The sequence below is a fragment of the Scophthalmus maximus genome, chromosome 10 (genome assembly GCF_022379125.1).
Source record: "Scophthalmus maximus strain ysfricsl-2021 chromosome 10, ASM2237912v1, whole genome shotgun sequence".
NCBI lineage: Eukaryota > Metazoa > Chordata > Actinopteri > Pleuronectiformes > Scophthalmidae > Scophthalmus > Scophthalmus maximus.
Genome location: NC_061524.1, coordinates 6,818,475 through 6,836,386, shown reverse-complemented (window position 1 = coordinate 6,836,386; position 17,912 = coordinate 6,818,475). Strand labels below are relative to the sequence as shown.

General features: G+C 43.9%; 1 long non-coding RNA gene across 2 annotated transcripts in view; it reads right to left on the bottom strand.

Annotated features, from left to right (window-relative positions):
* Positions 1-4,511: 4,511 nt before the first annotated feature.
* Positions 4,512-17,912, bottom strand: part of LOC118284303 — a 258,240-nt gene continuing 244,839 nt past the window's right edge. For both annotated transcript variants that reach the window (XR_004784799.2, XR_004784800.2), the window contains 2 exons: positions 15,630-15,824; positions 4,512-6,431 (listed from right to left, as the gene is read on the bottom strand). This is a non-coding gene — a long non-coding RNA (uncharacterized LOC118284303). The remainder of the gene's footprint in view (positions 6,432-15,629; positions 15,825-17,912) is intronic.

Sequence of the window (17,912 nt, the reverse complement as noted above, 5' to 3'; positions counted from 1 at the left end):
GATGAGGGGGTTGGGTCACCTTTGCCAGAAAAGTGTGTGTGAGAGGCAGAGAGAAAGAGAAAGATGAGACACGGCATGAACTCAAGACATACTAGTGTGTCTGTGTGTGCGTGTGTGAGAGAGAGAATTTGTGAGTGTGCATGCGCAAAACAGAGACACACACACACAAGTGGGTGAGGGTACATTGTCTGTAAGATTGTTATGTCTGGAACCAATGTGTATATGTGTCTGTGACCCTCCTGCATGTCTGCAAGCCTGATACCACACACACACACACACACACACACACACACACACACACACACACACTACTCTCCCATCCTTTCTTTTTCTTTTAATGTGTGTGTGTGTGTGTGAGTGAGTGAAAGGTGAGGGGTCAACCTGCGGGTTTGAGGGTTGGGTTTCACGTGACTGAACACCTTTGTTGCTCGCTGTGAAGTGTGTGTGTGTGTGTGTGTGTGTGTTGTGGGGGGGTTAGTATGTTGTGTCTCGTCCCGAGTCACAGTGGACACTCACAACACTCCACTGACACATGTGAAGAGTCCAGCTGCAGGAGGGGGCAGATGGTAAAAGTGCAGTGAAACCAGACACACTTTGCCTCCAGGAGCAGAGAGCATTTCATTCGTCTGGGTTCCCAAGTTTTAGAGTCCCATCGTGGTTTGAATGCCAATTAGCAAACATTAACCCGCTAGCATTGAACGAGGTAAACGTCATACTAGATTATCATCCACATGCTAGCAATGTCACAGTGAAAGGAAGGGGGAGAGGCTGTGGACTGAAGGTTTCCCGACGGCTGATATATGCATATTTTAAGAAAAGAGGCATTTATTCCAAAATTGTCATAAATAACTAAAATAAGAAAATGCAAATACTTACATACGCTCTGTAAATATAGAACTTGAATTAAGAAAATAAACTTTCTTTTCTGCATTGTTTATTCTGTGAAATACATTTTTTTTATCTACGCCCATGAATGCCGATACCGATTTGTCTGTGAAAGGCTCACATCCCCGATATTATCGGCCAACCGATATATTGTTAGTCAAGATATCATCGTCGTAGTAGTAGTAGTTTCATATCGTCTGAGCTGCTCGCGCTGCTCAGAAATGACATCCAACTGGCCTGTGAAACTCTGAATTCACTGGCCACAATGGTTGGTTGATTAAAGTCCGCTGCGGCTACGAGTGCTGTTGAAGTAGTTCTGTTTTTTTTGTTGTCTTTTTGGGCTTTTGTAAGCAGAGCGAGTATTTATCTTTTCAACCAGCTCTATTTTTGACTTACAGGTGGAGGGTGGAGCTGATGAGGTGGCTCTTTCTCTTTCTGGGTCAGAGAGCGAGAGAGAGAGTGAAGGAGAGAGATACATGCACACTGTAAAAAGAAGAAGGTAATACAATTCCTTTGACTCTTGATTGGGACAAGCGTCCTGACATTAATAAGCTCTGCTTCTGAGATGCTGATGGGCAGCTGGAAATATTTCCTGCATTCTGACAAGAATTACAAATGTCAGAAAAGTTTTGTTCATCAAATGATTGTTCATTTTACTATCATTTTCAAACTTTTATTTTGTATTGCACTTGATTTTTTACAGGGCAAATTTGCCTTAAAGGGCTAATTTTCAATGATGTCCCTATGCCAGATATCAAAGGGCCCCTGGTGGTTCCAGGTGGGATCGTTGTTTGGTCGCTGACGTGAAGACGGCGGTAAAGACGCAGGTACTTTTCCCCTCTGAGCTCCTGAGGAAGTCGTCAACTCCACTTTGGAGATAATGGAGGAGAAGGACGAGCTATGTCCACCGAAGCTCCTACGCTATTGTCTGGCTCATAGCTTTAACTAACGGCAGTGTTAGCATCGTGGCTAACTTAATGCCAGCAGCCTGCTATTGTCCAAAGCAGAAAACATTAGTAAAAAAAATAACCTTGAGATAAACGTCCGGTAGTATTAATAAGTAGGGTGGTTGTGTTACTGATCTAGTAGAAAAGAAGTCAAACCGCATGTCGTTTTTTTTTTTTTAAGCCTCTCAAGTCTTGGCACTCTCTCCACGGAGCGAATGCCCGTCCAAGGTTCACTCTTCACTGTTCCTCCGTCAACAAGATTCTTTTTCTCTCGCAAGGTCGAGTTGTTTTTGTCAAGTCGGCTGTTCCGCCGTCTGCCATTTCCATCACTGCGGATAGATACTGGGAGAACGCTATTCTCTGTTTGTTTTGGTTATGCAACGGGTGACAGTTACTTTGTGCCTCAAATTGAGGCGTCATCTTTCCTTTAAAAACTGCATCCTGGCGGCCAACATGGTGAAAGCAAGGCTTGTAGAGGCCCAATATGAGCAGCGATGGGGTTGTTCTTCTATCTGTTACACTGTGCAGTCTGTTTTAACATGATAAGGAAAAGTTTAAGACAAAGGACTGTCTATTTCCACTTTAAATTAGTGATTTTAAAACTAACAATGAAACAAACAATATGTAAATCCATAGCAGGAGAAAGCAGTTGAACAGAGAATAAAAAGTTACGAGGAGTAAGGCATGTGACTTGCAGAGAAGGAAAAGAAGAGTACAAGCAATACACAATACAACATACATAGACACGAAAGGAGGAGGCACAACTATGAACGTTTATTGCTTCTCAGTAACTGTGTGTTTAATTTTCTGACTGTAGACTGTAAAATAAAGTTGACTCTTTGAGGCAGATTGGAGAAGGCTTGTTCTGGCCCCAGCACCAGTTTAACACAGATTAACACCCTTATGGATTATACTGGTTTGCTCCAGGACTAAATGGTTTTGAAAACTGCCGTGTTTCTTTCACAATTTAAGAGACAATGTCAATATCAACCCCCATAACATTTGACCTGGTTAAATCCTGGCGGTGGTACCTCTGACTTGGGCATGACAATACAAACATAGGCTTTGTGTAAATGCATAATCCAATTCACAAGCAAATCATAAACTATTAACTAATGTCAATGTTAAAAATCCGGAGTCTTAACGTTGACATTTTTGCAGTGCAAATGAGAGAGTGATGGCCAGTAAAGAGGTGTACGTTTAAGATATTCTACCTGTCCCAAACCCCTCCGGCTGGTTAAGTTCCATATGCTTGCTTGCACACACACACACACACACACACACACACACACACACACCTGGCAGGGTGCCAGTCGTCTCTTCATGTTCCCGAAAACTGTCAAAGAGACACACATACACCTCATGCCCCAAAGCAGTGGTCTGATTGACCTGTTCTACTGTTCTCACCACACATTTGTATAAAGACCAGCATACACACACACACACACACACACACACACACAAACACACACACACACACACACACACACACACACACCTCTCTTATCAACCACACCCGCGGATGAGCAGTGTTGAGTGACATTGCAGGGACATTGAGACATACACACACACACACAAACACACACACACACACACACACACACACACACACACACACACGCCCACACACACCCACACAGCTGCATCAAACTAGCTTCACCCAACAATTACAGGATTAGTCAAGTACTGTACATGTGTGTATTATTGCCACTCTAAGACTTGTTTGTGTGCTTGAAGTTTATCGCCCTTGCCGTCATCTTGTGGATGATTGACGGCCTTAATATGAGTCCATTGTGCTGCTAAGGGCCCGGCATGTTGGAGTTAAGACAAAGAGAGAATTTGATGGGACTCTACACACGACAGACTACAACTACCAAATAGAATAGCGGTGCGTCATCGATTCACCTCACTCCCAAGCAGGTACACTAACCTTCACATCGCAGGCCACAACAAACAACAAAGTCTGTTTCAAACACAGACCCACGAAAGCGAATCACACGGGTGATACGGCAGTTAATTCTTTCATGGTTGATAGTTTTTTTCGTAGCTTGAGTGACATACGCACAGCCCTGACACGCACGCACACACACACACACACACACACACAGAGACACAGAGGGAGGAAGTGATCTCTCTCTTCTTTCCATTCATCCACCCCTCCAGCCTGTTAAAACAACAGCAGCACAGTAACGATAGTTTGATGGCAGCCTGAGTTGATTGTGTATATTTTCCTCTGTGCATGTGAGTGAACAGCGAAGGAGTTGAGGCCGCGGCTCCACTAAACTGGGCACCGTTTCGCTGTAATAACAGTGAGAAATGTGGCTCATTTTAAATAAGGCCTAAGTGAGTGTATTGTCAGGCTCAATCTCTCTTCCTGGTCGGGTCATGCAGATACATACAAATACATCTGTGTGTGCCGTCTGTGCTTAACTCCTTCGCTATATTCATGCCTTTTGCCCGGGTTGTTTTAGCCTGCAGAGGCTAAGACAACCCCCGGAGAAACAAAACTATTTAACATTTTTCCCAAAGCAAACACAACGTTCTGGACTTTGTATATATTTTCACTTCATCATGACAACCATCCCTTCATACTGTACACTCTATGGTTCTGACCTTTCAATCTCTTTATCCTGTGCTATTTGTTGCATCTCTTGAAATAAAAGTCCATGATATTCCCCCTTTCTTTTAGTTTGGCACTTTATATTTTTAGACCCGCAAGAGACAGATGAAAAAACTGGATTGAAGCAGGAAATATTCTGACAACAGTGGATGTGGATACAATATTTTTTGCAACCTTTTCTTTGCTAACCCCAAATTGAAGTTTATTTTGGCTCTTTGATATGACTTGTCTCTAAGCTAAAAACATCATCACAGGGGATTTTTTAAATTTAAAAATTCCCCTACAGTTTCCCTTTTGAAAAAGTTGCATAACTCTACACTAATATGCCACAATATAGTGCTTTATATATGCGGTACATAATGAAGTTTGCATATTACGTACTTTAAATTGCAAATGTCGAAAAAACACATTGTAACATTGTGCGTGTGTGTGTGATGTGAAGGTTCCATCTCAAAACCCAACCCTGACTGTAATCAGCCTGAAAGCCGAGCACAAGCAGGCAGCACATTTTCCACTGTTAACGTGTGTTGATATTTCAGTAACAGTAATTTAGAGTTTGAAAGGGTTGAGTTGTTTTCCCCACTGATATATCTGATGTAAAACAGTACAAGATCATAAATCTTCATAGTGTTTATTTTCACGCTGATGTTTCACAATCAGACGAAAAAGGTTCACTAATGATTCATTCACTATTGATTTATAGATGCCATTAAAAAGAAGAAGCTTTGGGTTGCCAGATTGAGGGAAATCCTCCTCCAGCTCAACGCGTTGAGCGTCTTTTTAGTAACTTCTTTCACTTGTTGGGTGAATGGATTAATTTTGAGAGATATAAGAGTGGATGCTGGGACAAAAAGAAAAAGCGCGGCGAAAGCTTTGTGTGTGTGTGTTTGTGTCTGTCTGTGTGTGTGTGTGTGTGTGTGTGTGTGTGTGTGTGTGTGTGTGTGTGTGTGTGTGTGTGTACGAGTGTTTGAATGTGTGCGTGATTCAGGAGTGGTCTCAGTGTCCTGAGGGCTGGGGAGGTTTGAATGTCAGTTTCTCTAATAACGGGAATCAGTGAAAAGGTCAGCCCCAGTCGCCTGACCACAACGAGGGGATGTGTGTGTGTGTGTGTGTGTTTGTGTGTGTGTGTGCGCGCGCGCGTGCGCGGGTGTGTGTGCGTGAGGCAGTGAAGAGGGCTTCGGCTGTGCCTGGGGCAGAAATTGATTCTCCGGCGAGGGAGAGGAAATGAGGGGAAAAGAAAAATGGCAGAAGGTCGCGAGGTGTGAGAAGAGCAGGAAGAAAGGAAGGACAGACGGGGGTGAAAGGAGAGGGGAGAAGATGAGGAGAAATGGGGAAGAGGGGGTGTAAGGAAGAGGAGAGGTGTGGGAAAACAAGGGGAAGAAGTGTTACGACGGGAGAAGGAGGAAGAGCAAAGCATCAGAAGAGAGGGGAACGGGAGTGAGGGAAGTGAAGGCGTTAAAGAGATTTAAAGGAGAAAGAAAGAAGCAGGAAGAGCAGAAAGATGATGAGGAGATGGTGAAGGCAAAGACCGAGGAAAGATGAGGAAAAAGTGCAAAAGCAGGGAAAAGAACTCGAAGCTGTGAGAGTTGAGACGTGGAAAAGGAGGGGGAGATGAAACAAAGCAAAGCAGAAGGGAAATGTGCTCACTTTTAAAACACCAGAGTTATTTGAGTTACTCTCTCACACTTACATGCTACATGAATCATACATTCATGATACCTTCCCGGATTAGCTGGTGAGGGGTACGCGAGGGCAGAAATGATAAAAAGTTAATTCAAAATTCTGTTCTACGTTCATGTGTTGTGATATTTATGAAATCATGATGATCAGCGGCTCTTCTTCCTCTATTTTGTTGTTGTTGTTTTTTGGTCGGAGGTGCTGCTTGGATTTGTTTTTGTGGACCCACATGAGAAACTTTGCAGCAGTTCCAGCAAATGGCCTGATTCCTATCAGTCCTGCGGTCGGGCAGCGGTCTGCTCCTTAATGTGAAGGAGACACAAAGGGGGGAGATTGCATTAATATTTGAAATAATGAAGCCATGTGGTCATTAGGCTGGTCTCCTCTGCTTCCATAGCAATACATTAAGCCAAGACAAGCGCCATGTATTTTGCATGGTCCTGTCAATGGAAAAGATGGATCCTGCGGCATAATGACGTCCTCATAGGAGCTACTGTAGGTATAAAGACAGAAAGAAAGAAAGAAAGAACGAGAGACACAAAGAAGGGAGGATGTGTGTTTGTGCGCGCGTGTGTGTGTGTGTGTGTGTGTGTGTGTGTGTGTGTGCGTGTGTGTGTTTGTGTGTGTGTTGGCATCAGACGCCAGACTGCTGCCTGCCCCCGGGTCACATGGCTGACCCGATTTGCCTTCTAAAGCCTTCCCGATTTAACCTTCTGAGGGAGTGCATACTCGCATACAAGCTCGTTCTGTCCCCAACATACAACAACAACACATACTGTACGGTACGCAGGCACATGACGCGCGCAGACAGTGCGGTGGCCTTCGCTTCACCTTTCACCGCGATCAAGAGTTTGGCCCAAATCCCTTAATGTGGCACTGTCTGGGCAGGCGGACTGCATGTGAGTGGTCATCAGATCCTTGACCAATAGCGATGGGCCACTGTGTGCAGTATAGTGTGATGTCAGCTATGTGTGCTTGTGAGACAAGGAAACAGGAAGTACAGTGAGGTCCATTATCAGTCAAAGGGTTATTGGTTCCTTTGACCAAACATGTTTCAGATAGAGAGGAGGAGAGAACACACGCTGTGTCTCAATCTGCGTACTTCTGTAGTTATATTTAATATTTTCAGTGTAGTAAGACAACATGTCAGATGGCACCCTCAAAATGTGGCTGTGTTTGATTTGGGACGTTGCTGCCCTACGCCGCACCAGTGAGTATAATGTGTACGCGTCGTGCTACGTGTAAGTGTGCTGACCTGAAGTTTCCAAGTTTGAGACGAAGATAAGTTTGTGGGGGGGAAATGTGTTAGCATGTCCCACAGTGGAGGACGTTAATGCTTCTCAGAGGGAACCGAGATCAAGCTCTGAGCTTTTTGAGGCTGCGGCAGATGGTGGAGAGACAAAGGGACAATTTTCCCGAGGAAGCATAAATCCTTTTTGCTGGAAAACCCGGCAGGATTTATGTGTAAGGTGGTCTTTATGAGAGACTTTGATTCATCAGCAGTTGAAAAGATAAATTCACCATGTTCTGCTTCAACTGACTGCATTGTATCTTTATTTACATTTTACAATGCACTCCCCTCCTCCTTCCCCTTAGCGTCCGACTGTATCCTTGCCTGGGTCTGACAAGGTTATGTCAGGCAATGTGCTCAGAGGAGCTATTGATTTCCCCTCCAACCTCTCATCCCTCCCTCCTGCTTGTTTGCAACCTGGGCAGTGGAACACACACACACACACACACACACACACACACACACACACACACACACACACAGACACACACACACACACACCCGCACACTGTCTTTTCTTGACAAATATAATAATAATCAACACATCTTTTTGTGCACTTCTGAAAAAAAAGTGTTCCTCCATCCCAATGTCATATAGTTGTGCTTTCTTCAAGTACAACTTGCATTACTTGAATTAAGAAATTAAGAACCCCTTGAGCTCCTATCAATTCAAAATTTGCCTTTTCAATTTTTGCTTGAGAGAGGATCGACTAAAACGGAATAAACCTTTTGAAGAAGTCATGATATTATCATCCTTGACACGCTTGAAGTGACCTGTTGAGTCCAGCTGCTAGTAGTTAAATTATGTCTATACTGTATATGCAGTATTTCATGATTTCTGTCAAATGGTGATCTTTTTGTTTTGGCAGGGCCAAAAAAAGTGAAGGTCCTCACTTTCATGAATATGATACCCATCACATATCTGTAGTAAATGTTTAAATCATAGTGACATTTCTTCCTAATCTTAACTGTTGTGTAGATGCCATATGCAAATGTTGTCTGGAGTTTTGTCTCGTGACAGGACGTGTGAGTCGTGTGAATGACAATGTCTAAGGTCAAGCTTACTGGGCTAAAGTGTTGTCCAGCCGGTGAGGCTGCGTATAATTGAACAGAAAGTTGAACAGAAATAGACAGCTTAGTCTCTTTCTGCCCTCCAGATGTTAGAACGGCAGACGTTGCCACAGTGGCAACACAAATTCTTCATTGAGCCACTGAAAGGATTTTGTTGGGTTTTCGGAGTTTGCGGCAATAGTCATCAAGGACCTTTGGACACGGTTAACAAGGATCTGTTTCTGGACTCTCTTAAGGCAAAGTCACAAGTTTAAAGAGAAGATGATGAAGACAGAAGCAATTGGCCTGCACAGCAGGTCAATTGCAGATGGCAACGTTGAGTTACCAAAGCTGGGCTTCAAGTAGATTTGCTAAAATTAAACCTTTGCAGTTACAAAACACAGATAGTGACCTTGAAAAATCTACATTAACTCAATCCAAAGTCTAGAAACAAAAACTTTCCGTCTCAGTGATCGACCAATCCCCCAAATCTCACCCTTCTCCCTGAACCTGGCCTGTTTCCATGAGAAAGGGCTTCGCTAATGTGATTGCTGTGGTCATGGGCCTGCACTGATCTTCTTTTTATGAGGGAAAATGAGGTCTGATTGTTGGGGGGCGCGTCTTGTGTCGAGGTCCTACAGCTACACAGACAGACAGACCGGCAGGCAGTGGTGAATGAGTGGCGGTGTGCCAAAGCCAATAAGAGGCAGCGGTGGGAGCTAGGGGGAGGGGAGACACTCATGTGTTATTCATAATTATTCGAATAATCCCCAGACAGTGGAGTGTTATGGTCTGTGTGAGTACTCGTGTTTGTGTGTGGCAGTGAGTTAAGGTTAAAAAAAATATAAATATATATAAATATATATATATAAATATATATATATATATATATATATATAAATAAATAAATAAATAAAGTAAAAGATGGATTATAATATGGACCTCTTGGCTTTGGGACGTTCACTGTCAAAAACACTCAATATGCGTAATATATATGGAGAAAGTATAAACACAACACAGTATTGCAGCCAATCAGGGCCTATTGTATCACAATATTTAGGGGTTCAAGCTTAACACATACTGGAACCCTTTTGATATTGTTTCATTGCGCGATGTGGAGACTCTTTTTTTTTTTGCTGTTGTTGTTTTGTTGAAATGCCTAATGATATCATATGATCAAGAATAATTTTCTGATCAATATAAGCTTTAGATTGTCTGTCTATTGTTTGTGAAGAAACCTTTGTTTTATGACCATATCTTTGTTGACTGATCAGCCCCTAAAGTTAATCATCTGGAGATGTCCTCCCAAGTAACATCCGCACCAAGTTTGGTTCAAATCTGTCCATGCGTTGTTGAGTTATTTTGTACACACACACACACACACGCGCACACACACACACACACACACACACACACACACACACACACAATTCTGGCTATGTTGGCACGAAATATGTAAGGTATTAATGCTTCTGTGTTTGCATAAAGAACTGAAATACCAGTGATATCATGGGTAGACAAGGGTGGCAGTGTAGTCAGTGCTCTCAACAGTTCTCCAAAGTGAATTTGTTCCAACAGGCCAAACAAGAAACACACAAATATATCACTTTAACTGTGTTCCCGTTTGACTCACAGCTATACAGACCAACGAGGAGTCGAGGATGAACGGAGACAGGAAGAGAGAAACTCAAGCAAGACAAGACCCTGATTCCATTGTTATGCTAAACCGGGGTCAGTTCTTGGAGAACCACAGCTCCTTCCCTGACTTTAGATCTGGCCCCTTGTTAACACACACTGCCATTATCATAATCAACTGGTGCAGCTCTGGCCTCTGCTCTGCAATCAGCTAAATCAAGGACTCTTTACGGGAGGGAGACTGGAGCATGGATACATTACACCGCAGGATTACGTTCAGTTTCTATGACTACATGTTCTTACATGCGTAGCAATTTTTACATTATTACACATGTTAGCTCCTCCAAAGGCAGGGAATTGTAATTGATTGATTAGAATGACTTGATTGTTGTTGATTTTTCCGCTTAGTTACAAACCCATCTGCCGCCATCATTCCTCTTGCACCGTAGCGTTTATCCTGCACATCACCTTAGCAACACAACTTTTCCACCTGTCACGCCAATCACGTTGATTTGAAATCCATCAGAACCTCACAGTGTCCGGCCTCGGTATCAACATCATGTACTAGTATCTTTCGTCATGGCTGTGTGAATTCCGGCTTATTACAGAGTGTGTTGACGGGTTCATTTGAAAGTGTGTTGTCCTTTAATTTACACGCGGGACTGCAAGGCCATTTTTCATTTCACGAGGCAGAATCTGCTTTGTGTCACCTCTACCTCTGTGTGTGAGTATGTGGGTATAGATGAGTGCATATACATGTATATGCATCTGTGTGTGTGTGTGTGTGTGTGTGTGTGTGTCTGGTCTGAATACAAGTGACATTTAATGAGTTGAGGGGATCGGAGGATCCCAGTACAGCTTTGCCAGACACACACTGACCTTTAAGCCCAGACGGGGCAAAGGGGAGGTGTGTATCTGTTGCCGTGTGTGCTTGTGTGTGTGTGTGTGTGTAACTCATGCTGTAGGGACCTAAATCAGTTTACACAGTCACATTTTGGGGACTTCCTTTCTTACTTAAGGAAAACAATCATAAAATTGTGTCCACCGTAGCCTCTTGTTTTTGTTGAAATACAAACTATCAAGCAGTCATCTCTGCAGGCAACCCCCTTTGTTAGAGGATGACCATAGTGCATTGACTCACCACATTGAAGCAGAAAGCTAATTCGAAATTTAAATATTAAATAAGAATTTCGATTTGCACTGTTCATGTAACGTTATTGCTGAGCATGGGGGTGTTAAAGGACATGATCTCTCACAGTTTGTCTAGATATTCTCAGCTTAGGTTGGTGAGTTGACGCAAAAATTGGGGAATACCCAATAATTTCTGAAAACACACCAAAATTAAGATCTGGAGTTCTTCGGCAGGTGGAGTTTGTCAGGTGTCACAATGCCCAAATCTTTTTCTGTCCGTGTTTGCTTACAAGTTGAGACTGAGTGTTCATTCTTGACCTTGAACAGAAGTAGAAAAAACATTATCACAAGGTCCATTTAGAAGCTGTTTCTCGGCCATGTTTCCCAGTTGTCATGGAAATGCAGATGTTCACATTTTCCATGTCTCCGAGCACATGTTCCTTACCAGTCAGTCCACTGAGGAAGAAGTGTTATTCAATCGAAAGATCTAGAACAGCTTTTAAATGGACCTCATGTAGGGATCCTTTTGCCAACTACTGTTTCCAGGGCTCAGCTTCCAATCTCAGCTCCTTTGGATGCCTTGAATGTTATAATGTAAAGTGACATTAGCGGGGATCGGGCTCTGTGCTGAAACCTAATACTAACCTAGCACATTGTGTAACAAAAGCGTAATGTGTGCTCAGTCAGTAGCTGTCATCGTGATATTTCATAACTGCCTTCGACTATTGAAAAAAAAAAAACCCTCTCGTGAAGGAAACCTGAGCAACGCTAACTCATGTTTCTTATTGAAGCAGTACGTCTTTGTGAATAACACTGATGTCACATCGCGGAGGAGCGTTCATTTAGAGGCAGAACAATAGACAATGCATCACTGTCCAAGTGTGTAAGCAGCAGTTTTGCAAGTCTGCATGCTCTTACCGGCGCTCCCGTCCCCCTTAAAATGAGCCGGGGATGGGCCAGTTTCTGCAGCCTCCCTCCCTCCCGCCTTCCCTCTCCCTCTCCCTTTCTTTCTTTATGTGAAACGCCTCGAGCATCCATGGTGCTGAACTGTCTCTAATCGATTTGTCTGTGAAGGCAAAGCGTCACACTCAGAGTACCACAATGCAATTCTCTCTCACTCTCTCTCTCTCTCTCTCTTTTAGTGGCATTGTGCCCCCGCCCCGAACACCTAAGGGAGCCTGCGTGGTGCTGAGAGACTCTTGTGCTGGGATTAAGAATGGGAAGATACTTCAATCCACCCATAACAACAACAACAACAACAACAATCTCACACTATTACTGATACAAGTATTATAGCAAATACCACAGATGGTGCTGTTTTCACTAGTACTTCTAACAATACTCATGTCACTGTAAACACATAGTATGTTTAGCTTCCACAATGATACAGTGAACTGATCAACCAAACCTTTTTTTTTTGCATTTTAGTAACATCCAGTAACATCCACATTTATTCCCCCCAACTGAAAGTGTGGGTGTGAGGGTCAATGAGTAATCACAATACCCCTGTACACCAGCTCTTACACAGAGTTACCTCGACACACACACACACACACACACACACTGGTGCTAATCTTTGTTCGTGCCATGCTGAGTTACACAAAGCCAACACTGACCCGCTGTGTACAGCCTGACCTAGCATCTGTATGCTCCTGTTTGTGACCACCCGCTGTGAGCGGTGTTGCACGTGTGCGGGTGGGTGAATTCTTTTGGAAAAGTGTATCTCCTCTCACACAGCAAGGTCATATATATATATATATGTGTTCATACACACACACACACACACACACACACACGTATATGACCTCGCATAAACATGCGCTGGAGATTATCCTGCTGTTGTGAACGTGTCTGACTCGGGAGCATGTCCGGACACGATTCTGACACGATTTTGGACATTGTCGGGAGTTCATGTCTAAAAACAGATTACCCTCATCCGGTGTTTACCCTGCGAGATTGGCTCCCGACCCTTCAAGGATAAACGCTGTGCATAATGGATGGACGGTTTACATGGAGAAAATCCACTGGACAAAATGGTGAACAGTAAATGTTACGGTTATCTCTGTAAACATACAAATACATTTTTTAATTCTGAATGTTGTTTTTTCACTTCCCTATCAATTCTGACTGTTAAGCATTTAAACCACATTTCTAAAACAGTCTTTGCACAATACGTCCTGCAACCCATTAGTCCCAGTCCTATAAACTGCCTCAGCTCTTCAAAGTTTAGTTTGCAGACGTCTAACTTCTATTTTCCGTTCGTAAGCATCGTTCTAACTTTTGCATTTTCTTCTCCAAAATAGAACAAAGGCCTCGCAATGCATCAAACAAAGTGCTTGTCAGACGAGCAGCGTCTGAACCGCTCTCTGAACCTTTCCCATGTTAGAATCGACGATTGTTGCCAATTTTTTGCAATTTCAAGACAGAAAATGCAAAATGCAAAAATCACACACACATTTTTTTGCGCAGCGATTGACCAGATGTGTGGAGGTCTCTCAAGTTCTCCTCTTTCCGTTCCTCACACGTTGACCTCTACGACTTCTTGAGCGTACTTAGCCGAAACACCAAGAATGCCTCAGAGAGGAGACTCTGTGGAAGTGTGCACCTCTACACCATTAGTGCATCCTAATGATGCCGTCCGAGGGAAGCTTTGGCAGACTCATGGCCCATCCTTACGAGCGTGGCCATCCAGAACGGCTACAGACACGTTTGCCTTAAGACGTGGTTGGACGACACATTATTCAACCGAGTCCATGTCAACGATGTAGTGGGCCTTTTAAAGCTATCTGTCATTGGATCAGTGCTCGCCCAATGACCTCCTCAAGTCACATTCAAGCCAACAAACAATTTAAAGTTTTATATCTCAAAAGTATCAGACTTTTTAAACGTGTTTCATATGGATACACAGAATAACACAGAGGGGAGGGCAAGGAAACAGAAATACAGAATTGGGAATGATTGCGAACATTGACCCAGCGCTGTATTGAAGTGTCTCAACGCAGAATCATTCGATTCGTCTTCTCTTTGACCCTCACATTTGACTAAATGCATGTAAAAAGTCACATTGGAGGTTTCACAACAAATTTTTTTACAAAACTGTTCTAAAACCCTATTTTCTTTTCAACCCTAGACCCTGTTTCCTGCTCCCTCTTTAAGGAGTCATATTTCATGAGCCGGTGACACTGTCTGGCCACTGTTTGTTCTTTTTACTCATAGGTACTGTTAAGTGCAGGTGTTGGTTGAATACAGTAGCACACAGGACTGGGTCAGGGTCTGCAAACTCTTTTTTTTAAGTCTTGTTTTAACCTACTTAGGTGCAAGATACATGTGCTGCCCCAACACAGGTAACACCTACAGTGTTGGGCATTGGAGAAATGCATTAAAGGACATCAGTCGAGTAAATAGGTCAAAGTTCATCTACTTTAAAATAGTTAAAACTTTCTTTTAGCTCTTTTGATTTTAGAAGTGTACTTGTTTGCACTTCACATATGAAAGAAACCCAACAGGAGATTGAGTCAGACGAGTTCACAATCAGCAGGAGTATTTCTGGAACTTTCAGGTGAGGGGTGAAACTTCCAGAGATTTCCCAGCAGTACTCTCACATCTGGATATAAATATCTGGACTTCAGTGCACGTCTGAAAGCAGCCATTGTCAGCTTGCTTTGCGACGCATGTTAGAGATGTGTCTGTATACCGATGAAGGAAACGGGGGAAGAGACACGCAGAGAGAAAGACAGAAGTGACGGACAGGGACAGTTGGAGAAACCAGGGACACGTGCTGCTCAAAAAAAAAAAGCAGAGGGGTGAGGTGGATGAGAGAGAAGGGAAGAGAAAGAGAATGGCGGCGGAGTGAATAGGAGAGAGACGGGGAGCCTTTAATTGCTTGGAGGGAGCATGACAATTGAGAGGAGAGTAGAGGGAGGAAAATCTCCAGCAGTATTGATCAGTCCGGCTCTTCCATTTCAGTTGCGCTCCAACCCAACCCCCTTCTGCGTCTCCCCCTTCACCCAATTTGCACCCCGTAATTTAAATTGGTGTGTGTTTGTGTTTGCACACATGTGCGTGTGTGTGTGTGTGTGTGTGTGTTGAGGTCATTTTGCACAGTGTTTGTCCTTCACTGTGTGCCTACATCTCTTTTGTATTCATTTACTTGTTAATGCGCCTGTCTATCACGCATTAATGCAGAGGAACCTCTGGTATGAACAGTGCAGTAAATTGAGTGGACACCGGCGGAGTGCGTGCGCGTACCTGTGCGTGTGTGTGTGTAATTTCTATGCATATCAGGAGCGAAATCCGTTTACGCGAGGAACCATACTAGAAGTACGTGCGTGTGTGCTTTAGATGTTTGTTTGCGCGTGCGTTGGGCTGCAGGAGTACAGGATACACAGCGTACCTGGTCTGGTGTGTTATCTGGGGCAGGTGACGGGCACGGTGGCGGCGGCAGCAGTGGTGGGGTGGGGGCTGTGGGGTTTCCATCCTGATCGATCTGCTCTCTCCTTTTGGACTGACCCTGCACCTCCTTCTGCGCTTCCTCCTGGTCCTAATTAGACACTCCTCATCATGGGACCCACACACACACACACACACACTCACAAGGAACAAAGGGGGAAAAATGCGTATGAATGCAACTGTCATGGGCAGCATTTATGTAGCATACATGTGCAAACAGAAATGATATATCTCGAGATTTTTATAGATTATTAGAAATGGTCGTAAAAAGCTGTTCACTGTATACAAATTCACAATCACTGTCTCAGCTGGTGGGGGTGGTGGGCGGGTCACAGTCAAGGGCTACGACCTTACACCCCTGTCTCAGTCCCAGACTAAATCAATTCCTAACCAGACAGACCCCCCTCCGATTACCTCCCCTCCCTCCTTTCCCAAACACAATGACCACAGCCCTGCTGGTTCGGCAAACAATAGGAGGAGCAACCAGAACCTTAAAGGACAGCGAGTCCGTGCGTGTTGGCCTTCTGCGTGACGGAGACAGAAAAAGGTGAAAGGGAGCACGTCTTGTTAAGATGCTTTCAGACGCACACTGAGAATGCAAACGTCCGGAGTTCCTCCTGCCAGCTCCCTGGAATGATCTCCGGAGAGTATCTGAGTGAGCCCCTGTGAGAACGACACACCAGGGGAATCTCTGGAGGATTCACAGCGAGCAAGTGCTGATGACCGTAAACGAAAAAACTCTGCTTTCGGGGCCTCCCGCATGCTCTACGCAGACCCCGGAGGTTGAACCCGGCTGTGGTGAATGCGCCTGACTCGGACAATCTCATGACTGGGTTCCTTTTTTTTCATGTGAATGGCCAACTCCGGAGAACGTCGGCGCGCAATTCTGCGGACGTTCTCCGGAGTTTCACGTCTGAAAACAGCTTTAGTGAGGCACTTAGATCCAACACACCATTAGAGTGTCCTGCTATCGTGGTATCGTTTGTCGTCCATTAAGTTATCAGGGAGCTCTAATTCACTTTCAGCCTACGGTGTGGTATAAGGGAAGTGATGGTCACCGGCGTTCAACTGGCCAGTGCTTGTTGTGAATGTACATTCCTGTTTCCCCGGGGATGTTTTTCATAATCCCTTTCATGAAAAGCCGACCTTTTACCTCGCATCACTGTTAGGTCACGGTTTCGCCTTGATGATCCCCAGACTTTTCCTCTGGCAACACCGTGCGGTCTGAAACTGCTTGACCTGTTTTACATATTTATGGATTTGGGTTTTTTTTTACGTAAACCATTATGGTACTGTTTTTGTTGACCACCTTAAAATGGCCGAGCCCCTTTAAAATGAATCAGTTGGAAAAAAAACAAAGAAGCGAAGAGCACTGGAAAAGGATCTGCGCAGATACACAGTCGACTGACAGAAAACATCACACATTTAATAAACTCACCATGTGTTGGCTGTCTGCTGCAGTCAGCTTCTTTTATTCGTCGTCTGACCAAACAAATCATTCCCGCATGGTGTGGGAGGTGATTACATAACGGGGTAGAAAAAGTTGCAGTGAAGACTGTCTCACCGTGACTTAGGAAGGTGCTGAAATACTGAGAACGATGTCATCTGTCTGGTTTCTGGACAGTTTTAATGTCCCACAATGATTTAAACCCTCTTATTTTTTTAAAAATTTTTTTTACTAACTTTCCAACTGAGCACAAAAACAGATCTTGTAGGAAAAACAGAATCCATCTCGGAATTTGTTTTATTATTTATCTATTTCTTCGCCCCCCTCCAAAATGGCTCATTGGAAATATTGTATATCGACCAATACATTTAAACACTGGGAGCCTTGGATCGAAAAGTAACAACTTAATAACGTAGTATCGGTTTTGAGCATTTATACAGGTGATGTATAAATGTTAAAATGGCATGTTGTGTCGTGTCGTTTGGCATAATTCTATCTTTCTTTTTATGTCACGCAAGAGGAACATTACTGTGAGGACCTGGAGAGTGGGCTCAACCCTGAGGTCACAGAGGGCCTTGTGTGTCGGTGTGTTTTGAGCACCGCTACACAATGTACAGAAGACAGTGTTTGACGTGGTGTATTCATTGGTGCACATTCATAAAAGGGAGTAGGGGGGAAAAAAAAAAATGTTGTGCTGTGCATGGGAGTCTGGGTGCTTGCTGCAGAACAACTATAAGACCAAGATAAGCCAGACAGAATGCAGTTGCTTATTCCACTCTG